We start from the raw sequence: 9501 nt of genomic DNA on the forward strand, positions 1-9501 counted from the left end.
GGCTCCGCCTCTCCTGCCCTTCCCCCTAGTAAAGCGCCTGGAGCTCTGCGCTCGCTCCGGCGGCCTCCGGGACCGCCAGACACGGAGGAGAGAGCGGCAGGACAGTTCTGGGGCAAGACTCTCCGCTTGCAGAGGCTAAGGGTCGTCCTCGGCTCCCTTCCTCTCCTACACCCTTTCCCCTCCAGCCCTCCCCACCGTGGTCCAGGCTGCCTGTTCTGTATATTTTTCTTCTTCCTTTCCGGTTCCTTCTCTGTGCCCCCTCCCTCTTCCCCCGTTCTCTCCTTTTCACTGCCTTGGAACCTATTAGCTAGAGGAGGAGATGCAGACCGCAGAGAATCATTTTTCTTTAAATACGTTCCCGAGTTTCCTCCCCTGATACCCTGGCCCCTTTTTTCAGGGAGCTCCAGCATGGAAGCCAGTCTCTCGCTGGCCCTGGCCCCGCCCCGCTTTCCTCTGGCCTCTGCATCCCCAGAGTTTACACACACACACACACACACACACACACACACACACACACACACACACACCTGCCACTCAAAAACCACAAGCTGGTGGTGCCAAACTGGTAGGCCCACTCTCTAAGGATGGCAGGTCTGGCTCTGGTGTTGCCTTCGCATTTTTGACACCACACTTTCCAACCAGATGACCTATTGGCTTAATAAACCAAAAGGAAACACCAACACAGGTGCCTTTTTACCCACCCTTACTACTCCTTGTCTCTTTGAGGGGGAGCTGGGCGTGTTCCTCCACTGCTCCCTGCTGCCTGAGGGTCCAGAGCAGCAAACAAAGGAGAGAGGGGCAGCCAGGAGAACTGGGCTCTGACTCAGGCCTCACCAGCTGAATGACCTGAGGCAAATGCTTCACATCTGAGCCTATTCCTGTAAAACGTGTGGGACTTAGCTAGACTATTTCTAGAGGTTTTATTTCTCCCTTCAACCTTGTGTTTTGAAATTTTCAAACATACAGGGAAGTGGAAAGAATAATACGATAAACTGAACTGTCTATCTAGCTTCAATAGTTGTTAACATCTCACCATATTTGCTTCATAGACAGTATAGAGCAGTGATGGCGAACCTATGACACGCGTGTCAGAGGTGACACGAGAACTCATTTTTTTGGTTGATTTTTCTTTGTTAAATGGCATTTAAATATATAAAATAAATATCAAAAATATAAATCTTTGTTTTACTATGGTTGCAAATATCAAAAAATTTCTATATGTGACACGGCACCAGAGTTAAGTTAGGGTTTTTCAAAATGCTGACACGCCGAGCTCAAAAGGTTTGCCATCACTGGTATAGAAACATGGAGGTACATTTCACTAGATTACTAGAAAGTGACTGACATTATGAGGCTTTATTCTTAAGTACTTCACCATGTGTCTCCTAAGAATAAGGGAATTCTTCTACACAATCACAATATTACTAACACACCTTAAAAGATTTTGTATCGTCTAATATTCTAGCTTATTGCTCCTAAAACACATTAATAGCAATGATCCCCTCAAAACTTCCCCCAGAACTTTTCATTTTTAATAGCTAACATGTATTGAGCACTTACTATGTGCCAGACCATATGTGATGTACTTTACGTGTATTACCATATATGTAATCCTCACAATTATTATTTGAATTTAAAAAGTATTGAATTATTAATTATTTAACAATAAATAATTAAGGGACTTATTATTCTTTTATTATTCCCACTTTACAAAGGAGGAGACTGAGTAAGTTGCCCAAAGTCGTGTGGCTTGTGAGGAATGAAGGCAAGATTCAAAGATAGGCAGTCAAGCTCCAGGGTCTGAGTGGTGGTACTGCCTCCCTCCAGCACCTTGTAGACCATGAAGTAGCCAAGCAGTAACCACATCTCCAACTGCCTATTTCACAGATAAACACCCTGAGTCCCCAAGGATAGGTGACATGCCAAAGTAGTGACAGGCAGGTGTTTTGTTCTGCCTTAGAATTTGACAAATGAGTTGACATCAAGGAACAACCTGAAAATAACTGTGAATCCCATGGTGGTCACTGGTACTAAATAAATGCATAATCCGATTATCTCTACGCATAACTCTCCCGGTTCCTCACACTTGATTTTGATCATATTAATTAGACAAATGTCTGGAAACCACTCTCTTCACCTGATGACAAGAGACCTAGATGAGTTTATTCAGTAAATCCATTCATTCAACATATGTTTGTCGAACACTTACTATGTATCAGGCACTCTTCTAGGAACTTGGGGTACAACAATGGCTAAATGCACAAAAACTGCTCTTTTGAACTTACATATTAATGTGGTTAACAATCAATAGCACATTAGCAAATACAGTGGGGCCTTGACTTACGAGTGTCCCGACTAACGAGTTTTTTGAGATACCAGCTGTCTCTCAGCCGATTTTTCGAATTGAGTTGATAGAGTAATTTGAGTTAACAAGCTCCTTACACATTAGCAAATAGTAAAAAATATGTCCAGGTATGATCATTGGTAGGAAGAAAAATAAAGCATAGTAATGAGAGAGAGTATGTGTATGACAGAGGAGGGGTTATTTTAGAAAGAATAGCCACAGCTTTTTTTGAGAAGGTGAAATTTGGGCAGAGGCCTGAAGGAAGTGAGAGAACTTACCATGCAGATACAGAGGGAAGGGTGATATGGACTAGAGGACAGAGTGCAAGGGCCCTGAGGCAGGAATGGGTTTAGCATCTTCAAAGAATATCAGGGGAACCAGTATCTAGACTGGTGTGTGGGAAAGGGGAGGAGGGTGGGAGCTGAGGTCACAAAGGTAGCTGAAACCAGGTCTCAGAGGGCTGGTCGGCCCTGATAAGGTCTTAGGGTTTCATTCAGCAAGTGAGGTGGCAAGCCTTAGGAGATTTAAAGTGGAGGCATGGCATTATCTAATTGCAGTTTCTTAAAAGATTACTCTGGATACTAGTGTTGGGGAAGGCAAGGATAGAAGCAGTGAGGTCAATTAGGAGACTGATAGCATCCTCCAGGCAAGATATGGTGGTGGCTTGGACTAGGGTGGAGGTGGTGAGAAGCAATCATACTCTAGATATAATTTGAATGAAATGCTGACAGTATCTGTGGATAGATAGGGGGTGTTGTATAAAAGAGAGTCAATAATGATTCCAAGTTTTGAAATCTGAGCCACTGAAAATTTGAGCAGGGAAGACAAAGGGCTGAGCTCGGATGGAGAATACAGAGTTTTGGATGTGTTTAGTTGATTTGGGTTTGAAGTTTGATATGCATGTTATACATCTACGTAGAGTAGGCAGTTGAGGTTCAGGGGAGAGGTAGAGGGTTGGAAATATAACTTCAGGAGTCATCAGTATGTGAATGATATTTAAAACCATGGGACTCAATGAGATCATCTAAAGAGTGGGTATAGCTAGGAAATTTGTCCAAGAACTGATCCCGGGCACTTTGTTACTTACGGGTTGGGAAGACAAAGGGAGACTGAGAGGAGTGGCCAGTGAGATAGAAGACCTGAGAGAGTGGTGTCCTGGAGCCAAGGAAGACACCTGTTAACAGAGCCTTACCAGCTGTGCAGAGTGGTTGGTGCTCACATGTAGAATAAGATGAGGACTGAGAAATGACCATTGAATGCCCTGCCTACGAAAAAGTCTTATAAGAGTTTATTTGATGGCAAATGCAGGGAAGCAAAATCTCAACTAACTGAGAAAAAAATGCTCTGGAGAATGGCAGTTTTGCAGCTTATTTTATACATAGGATCAAAGGACGAAACCTAAGAAGGATTCCATGAAATTCATTGGTGGTAGATTAAGGAGGCGGGAGAAAGCAAAGCAGGGAAATCTCTGAGACTGGATAAAAAGCAAAGTGGAGAGACACATACTTCTTTTCACTGGTGGGAACAGGATGGTTAACATTTACAGCACATAGAGATGGTATGCGGGCAACAACATAACAATGTGCTCTCTGGTTATCTTGTGCTATGTCTTGAGGAGTCTGGAAAGGACAATTACTCTGACATTTCAAAGGTTTGTTATCTAAGATGTACAAAGACAAGTGACAATTTCAAAAATAAAGCTTAACCTTTGTCAGGAAAGCTACAGGCCTAGGACGAGGCTACCCACCCACCATGACCTGCTTCTAATTAGGGAGTTTTACATTCAGACCACACTGTGTGGTTCCTTTCCATCTCCGAGTTTGTAAGGCCTGCCATGTGGCCCCTTTTCCAACCACAGCTGCAACAAGGTCACTGGTGAGCTTGATAAGAGCTGTTTTAGTGGGAAGAGAGGATGGGATCCTCATTAAGGTAGGTTTGGATCAGAATGAAGAAGAGGAAGCAGAAATACTGAGAGTGTAGACAGCACTTGAGAGACATTTTGCTGTAAAAGGAGCAAAGAGTAGCATGGCGGCTTGAGGGAGTAGAAGCAAGGCAGGCTCTTTTAAGATGGGAGACATCAGAGCTTGTTTGTATGCTGATAGGAATAATCTGTTATAGAGGGAAACATTGATGGTTCAGAAAAGAGAGGGTCAATTGCAGAATCAAGCCCTTAATAAGTCAGCAGATCATGGAATCCAGGGCAAACATGGAAGGGATGGCTTTGTAGAGGAGCACAGACAATTTTCCCATCATGGTAGAAGCAGAATCAATGGCCAGAGATGTGAGTTAGGATGTTGTGTAGTATAAGCAAAGACTTAAGCTCTACTCTTTCCTCCACTTCAACTAGTCAGAGACTTCATGCCTCATGACCTTCATCAATAAGTACATTCAGCCATCATATATTTCTACACAATCACAATATTACTAACACACCTTAAAAGATTTTGTATCGTCTAATATTCTAGCTTATTGCTCCTAAAACACATTAATAGCAATGATCCCCTCAAAACTTCCCCCAGAACTTTTCATTTTTAATAGCTAACATGTATTGAGCACTTACTATGTGCCAGACCATATGTGATGTACTTTACGTGTATTACCATATATGTAATCCTCACAATTATTATTTGAATTTAAAAAGTATTGAATTATTAATTATTTAACAATAAATAATTAAGGGACTTATTATTCTTTTATTATTCCCACTTTACAAAGGAGGAGACTGAGTAAGTTGCCCAAAGTCGTGTGGCTTGTGAGGAATGAAGGCAAGATTCAAAGATAGGCAGTCAAGCTCCAGGGTCTGAGTGGTGGTACTGCCTCCCTCCAGCACCTTGTAGACCATGAAGTAGCCAAGCAGTAACCACATCTCCAACTGCCTATTTCACAGATAAACACCCTGAGTCCCCAAGGATAGGTGACATGCCAAAGTAGTGACAGGCAGGTGTTTTGTTCTGCCTTAGAATTTGACAAATGAGTTGACATCAAGGAACAACCTGAAAATAACTGTGAATCCCATGGTGGTCACTGGTACTAAATAAATGCATAATCCGATTATCTCTACGCATAACTCTCCCGGTTCCTCACACTTGATTTTGATCATATTAATTAGACAAATGTCTGGAAACCACTCTCTTCACCTGATGACAAGAGACCTAGATGAGTTTATTCAGTAAATCCATTCATTCAACATAAGTTTATCGAACACTTACTATGTATCAGGCACTCTTCTAGGAACTTGGGGTACAACAATGGCTAAATGCACAAAAACTGCTCTTTTGAACTTACATATTAATGTGGTTAACAATCAATAACACATTAGCAAATAGTAAAAAATATGTCCAGGTATGATCATTGGTAGGAGGAAAAATAAAGCATAGTAATGAGAGAGAGTATGTGTATGACAGAGGAGGGGTTATTTTAGAAAGAATAGCCACAGCTTTTTTTGAGAAGGTGAAATTTGGGCAGAGGCCTGAAGGAAGTGAGAGAACTTACCATGCAGATACAGAGGGAAGGGTGATACGAACTAGAGGACAGAGTGCAAGGGCCCTGAGGCAGGAATGGGTTTAGCATCTTCAAAGAATATCAGGGGAACCAGTATCTAGACTGGTGTGTGGGAAAGGGGAGGAGGGTGGGAGCTGAGGTCACAAAGGTAGCTGAAACCAGGTCTCAGAGGGCTGGTCGGCCCTGATAAGGTCTTAGGGTTTCATTCAGCAAGTGAGGTGGCAAGCCTTAGGAGATTTAAAGTGGAGGCATGGCATTATCTAATTGCAGTTTCTTAAAAGATTACTCTGGATACTAGTGTTGGGGAAGGCAAGGATAGAAGCAGTGAGGTCAATTAGGAGACTGATAGCATCCTCCAGGCAAGATATGGTGGTGGCTTGGACTAGGGTGGAGGTGGTGAGAAGCAATCATACTCTAGATATAATTTGAATGAAATGCTGACAGTATCTGTGGATAGATAGGGGGTGTTGTATAAAAGAGAGTCAATAATGATTCCAAGTTTTGAAATCTGAGCCACTGAAAATTTGAGCAGGGAAGACAAAGGGCTGAGCTCGGATGGAGAATACAGAGTTTTGGATGTGTTTAGTTGATTTGGATTTGAAGTTTGATATGCATGTTATACATCTACGTAGAGTAGGCAGTTGAGGTTCAGGGGAGAGGTAGAGGGTTGGAAATATAACTTCAGGAGTCATCAGTATGTGAATGATATTTAAAACCATGGGACTCAATGAGATCATCTAAAGAGTGGGTATAGCTAGGAAATTTGTCCAAGAACTGATCCCGGGCACTTTGTTACTTACGGGTTGGGAAGACAAAGGGAGACTGAGAGGAGTGGCCAGTGAGATAGAAGACCTGAGAGAGTGGTGTCCTGGAGCCAAGGAAGACACCTGTTAACAGAGCCTTACCAGCTGTGCAGAGTGGTTGGTGCTCACATGTAGAATAAGATGAGGACTGAGAAATGACCATTGAATGCCCTGCCTACGAAAAAGTCTTATAAGAGTTTATTTGATGGCAAATGCAGGGAAGCAAAATCTCAACTAACTGAGAAAAAAATGCTCTGGAGAATGGCAGTTTTGCAGCTTATTTTATACATAGGATCAAAGGACGAAACCTAAGAAGGATTCCATGAAATTCATTGGTGGTAGATTAAGGAGGCGGGAGAAAGCAAAGCAGGGAAATCTCTGAGACTGGATAAAAAGCAAAGTGGAGAGACACATACTTCTTTTCACTGGTGGGAACAGGATGGTTAACATTTACAGCACATAGAGATGGTATGCGGGCAACAACATAACAATGTGCTCTCTGGTTATCTTGTGCTATGTCTTGAGGAGTCTGGAAAGGACAATTACTCTGACATTTCAAAGGTTTGTTATCTAAGATGTACAAAGACAAGTGACAATTTCAAAAATAAAGCTTAACCTTTGTCAGGAAAGCTACAGGCCTAGGACGAGGCTACCCACCCACCATGACCTGCTTCTAATTAGGGAGTTTTACATTCAGACCACACTGTGTGGTTCCTTTCCATCTCCGAGTTTGTAAGGCCTGCCATGTGGCCCCTTTTCCAACCACAGCTGCAACAAGGTCACTGGTGAGCTTGATAAGAGCTGTTTTAGTGGGAAGAGAGGATGGGATCCTCATTAAGGTAGGTTTGGATCAGAATGAAGAAGAGGAAGCAGAAATACTGAGAGTGTAGACAGCACTTGAGAGACATTTTGCTGTAAAAGGAGCAAAGAGTAGCATGGCGGCTTGAGGGAGTAGAAGCAAGGCAGGCTCTTTTAAGATGGGAGACATCAGAGCTTGTTTGTATGCTGATAGGAATAATCTGTTATAGAGGGAAACATTGATGGTTCAGAAAAGAGAGGGTCAATTGCAGAATCAAGCCCTTAATAAGTCAGCAGATCATGGAATCCAGGGCAAACATGGAAGGGATGGCTTTGTAGAGGAGCACAGACAATTTTCCCATCATGGTAGAAGCAGAATCAATGGCCAGAGATGTGAGTTAGGATGTTGTGTAGTATAAGCAAAGACTTAAGCTCTACTCTTTCCTCCACTTCAACTAGTCAGAGACTTCATGCCTCATGACCTTCATCAATAAGTACATTCAGCCATCATATATGGAAAGTTTGCTATGTGCCAGGAATGGGCTGGCACTTTCCTGCTTGTAATTGAAATTACCAGCCTAAGACTCTAGAGCAGGGGTCCTCAAACTACGGCCGCGGGCCACATGCAAATACAAATATTGTATTTGTTCCCGTTTTGTTTTTTTACTTCAAAATAAGATATGTGCAGTGTGCATAGGAATTTGTTCATAGTTTTTTTTTAAACTATAGTCTGGCCCTCCAACGGTCTGAGGGACAGTGAACTGGCCCCCTGTTTAAAAAGTTTGAGGACCCCTGCTCTAGAGAGAACCTTGAGATGATCCACACAAGGATGAATGATCCTTCCTAGTCAGTTTGGCTCAGTGGGTGGAGCGTCAGCCCTTGTACAGAAGGGTCCCAGGTTGTCAGTTGCAGGCTCAATGTGTGGGAGATGTGTCTCTCTTAGACTGGTGTTGCTCTCTGTCTCTCCCCCTCTCTTCCACTCTCTCCAAAAATCAATGGAAGATATCCTCGGATAAGGATTAACAAAAACAAACAAACAAACAAAAGGATGATGATCCCTTTTAATATCCAGCTCCCCTGACTGGAGAGAGACCTTAACAGCTTCAGCTTTTTGCCACCACATTGCCTCCAGGGCTCTTAAAGCAATCTCAACAGACCTCAAGGCTTGGAGGCATCAAAGTAGAGGCCATGCAGCAAGGCCCACATTTGGGGTGGGGAGAGTTTCACACTGTGCTGACTCACCGCTGTGGTGGGATGCTGCTGGATGGAATGTTCCCACACTCCAGTCATTGGGACTTTAACTTTTTAGGCAGGAGGAGATGTTGAGATTTAATCTGACTAATCATTATTATCCAGCCGCCTTGGAACCAACCAGTCCTGTTCCAGAGCCTAGCTCTTTGATGTTTTTGTCATAAATCAATGAGCTCGCCTACAAAGTAACATCAAAGAAGATCCACTAATGAATTCACCGTTATCATTCTCCAATCTACAGCTGCCTTGGAAAGTCTCCACAACCACCACAACCACCACCACCACCACCACCACCACCCCCAAAAAGGACCACAGCCAGAGGAAGAAACCAACGGAAAGATTTGGAAATCATGATATCTGGAAAGAGATGAGAGAAAAATGAACTCCTGCAAACTGCAGAAAAGACAGGAAAAGATCCAGCAAATCTCAGGGAAATGAAGAAAAAGCAGGGGAGCCAGGGACATTCTCAGCACTTGCGTCTGGAAGGAAAACAATTGCATGAATGCTTGAGGGGGAAACTGTGGTCTGGAAAGTTAAATGGTGTCTTCTCAGAGCACATTGCGGGGACTAGGAGGAAGTGTGTGGTGGGAAACAGTGTCCCTGGAGTCAGATGACATGGGCTGCAACCTCTCGCTCTGCTATTCACTATGTGAATACAAGTCTCAATCTCTCTGAGCCTCTGTTCTGTCTCATCTATAAAACGGTGGCAATAATGCTCCCTCCCTAGATAGGATCCCTCCCAGCACGGGGAGCTTTGTCTGGATGTTACCTGACTTTCCCAAATCTGGTCTTTCAAGAGGAAAA

This window comes from Myotis brandtii, unplaced genomic scaffold, assembly GCF_000412655.1.
Source record: "Myotis brandtii unplaced genomic scaffold, ASM41265v1 scaffold902, whole genome shotgun sequence".
In the NCBI taxonomy this organism is placed as follows: domain Eukaryota; kingdom Metazoa; phylum Chordata; class Mammalia; order Chiroptera; family Vespertilionidae; genus Myotis; species Myotis brandtii.